Raw genomic sequence first — 2,559 nt, forward strand, 5'->3', positions numbered from 1 at the left:
TGTCAAGGACGCAATCAATCCCGTATACAATTCCCTTTGTCTAGCGTTATTGTACTTGCCCGAGATTCGATCGTCGGTATACCGATACCTTGTTCAATCTCGTTACCGGCAAGTCTCTTTACTCGTTCCATAACACATCATCCCGTGATCAACCCCTTGGTCACATTGTGCACATTATGATGATGTCCTATCGAGTGGGCCTAGAGATACCTCTCTGTTTACATGGAGTGACAAATCCCAGTCTCGATTCGTGCCAACCCAACAGACACTTTCGGAGATACCTGTAATGCACCTTTATAGCCACCCAGTTACGTTGTGACGTTTGGTACACCCAAAGCATTCCTACGGTATTCGGGAGTTGCACAATCTCATGGTCTAAGGAAAAGATACTTGACATTAAAAAAGCTTTAGCATACGAACTACACGATCTTTGTGCTAGGCTTAGGATTGGGTCTTGTCCATCACATCATTCTCCTAATGATGTGATCCCGTTATCAATGACATCCAATGTCCATGGTCAGGAAACCGTAACCATCTATTGATCAACGAGCTAGTCAACTAGAGGCTTACTAGGGACATGGTGTTGTCTATGTATCCACACATGTATCTGAGTTTCCTATCAATACAATTATAGCATGGATAATAAACGATTATCATGAACAAGGAAATATAATAATAACTAATTTATTATTGCCTCTAGGGCATATTTCCAACACATATCTCCAAGCGGAGCGGTCGGGAAGTACTGTCAGTGATCAATGGTTAAAAGAACGAGCAGCTAGGAAAAAATTGCCCAGCTCGGCGAACAAGCAAAGCAATCGTGCCCCCCGCTCAATGTGTCTAGCGATATCGTTGCTAATGCTCCGGGGACGGAGCCCGGTTATAGCAATCTTAGAGATTACCTGCCTGACGATGTACATTTTGATTTCTTGGAGGTGGACGAACACATATATGAGTACGGGAAGCCTCTCGTCAAAGATGAAAAATCTCTAACAATGATGATGCGAAGATTCCATAATTGGTTCATGAAAACCTGCAGAGAGTCTAGGGGGACGAATACTTTGTATCTGAGAATTAAAGAGGAGCACGACCTCGTTGGAAATGATCTGTTACATGTTCCATTTGAGGAGTTCTTCGAGTTCTTCAATCAAAAGGCACTCGATAAATTAATGGTCTTTTGCTACTGTCTGTAAGTACTATTTCTGTCATTAAGTCTCTATATATAGCTCGGCTCTTTCATTGCATGTATTTATAATTAATTATCCTCACTATATTATGCAGATTGAAGATTGTCGAGTGCAAAAAACAAGAAATGTATGATATTGGTTCATTAACACAAATATCATAGATGAATTTCAGGTTACAAAGAAGGTCGAAGAGGCCAAGGACAACATGCTACAATCGTTGATCAAAAATCAAAACAAAGATTTAATACTTTTTTCTTATAACTTCGAGTGAGTGTTACTGTCGTGTGAATATTCGGTTTCCCTTATTACTCGAGCGAGGTTATAGTAATGTAATTGATGAGTTATGCATGCGTGTGCAGCTTTCACTATGTTCTTATGGAGATTAAGCTTGAGCGGGGACTAGTAACCGTCTTAGACTCAAGACGAAAAGATCCCGAAACCTATGCGGACATGACTAAAATGCTCAACAAGTAAGTTCAATCGATCATTATCGCACCATATCGGCAATTTTTTGTTCATTTCCTGTTGTCTCAAGTAATAATAATTATTTTCTTTTTCTTGCAGGATTTGGAAACAGTTCACCGTAGAAGCTTCGGGACTGCCGAAGGAGCTGCGATATACATACCCGAAAGTAAGTACTATTAGCTAGCTAGTTGCGCGCATCTCCCGTTGATTCTATAGCTATACTTTCATCAATGCCATTTATAATGCTTCATTATCAGTTTGATTGACCTCTATTTCTCGTAAAGTGCTTGTGGCAGGAACAAGGGTATGATTTCCATGGATACTACGTGGGGCTACTCTAAAAGACAATATGAAGTGCCTAAGCAATAATATTCACAATTTCATTTTATTACACCATCATTTCTGTTGAGTTTCATTCATATATATGTATTAACCCCCTTCTTCAAATTAGACGTGGCAGATGCGGAATGAACTCCTACCACAAGATCGCATGAAAGCAATTCAAGAGGAATTGGCGGGATTCTTTCTTGACCACGTCATCAATAAAGCCGGAGAATACCATGTGAAAATTGATTTCAAATGCTAGGGGATTGTAAGAGATCTTACATATTGTATATATGTATGTAGCTAGTAGAGTCGGATAGATAATACGAAAACTTGTTGTTCGACCAATCTCTCGGAGAAGGAGAGGTCGATCGATCACTTCTCTCGGTATGCATGACGAACTTCTGTACTTATTGGTTTCCTTCATTTTCTTACTAGTTAGCGTGTCGAGGGCCTCTCTATGTACAGTACGTAGCGTCGACCAAGCACGGACATAAGAGAGGACATTTCTCTCTATTAATTAGCTAGCTAACACAATATATGAAACACCTAAATTAACCCCTCAAAACCCCCAACCCCCCCC

The sequence above is a fragment of the Triticum aestivum genome, chromosome 2B (assembly GCF_018294505.1).
Source record: "Triticum aestivum cultivar Chinese Spring chromosome 2B, IWGSC CS RefSeq v2.1, whole genome shotgun sequence".
NCBI lineage: Eukaryota > Viridiplantae > Streptophyta > Magnoliopsida > Poales > Poaceae > Triticum > Triticum aestivum.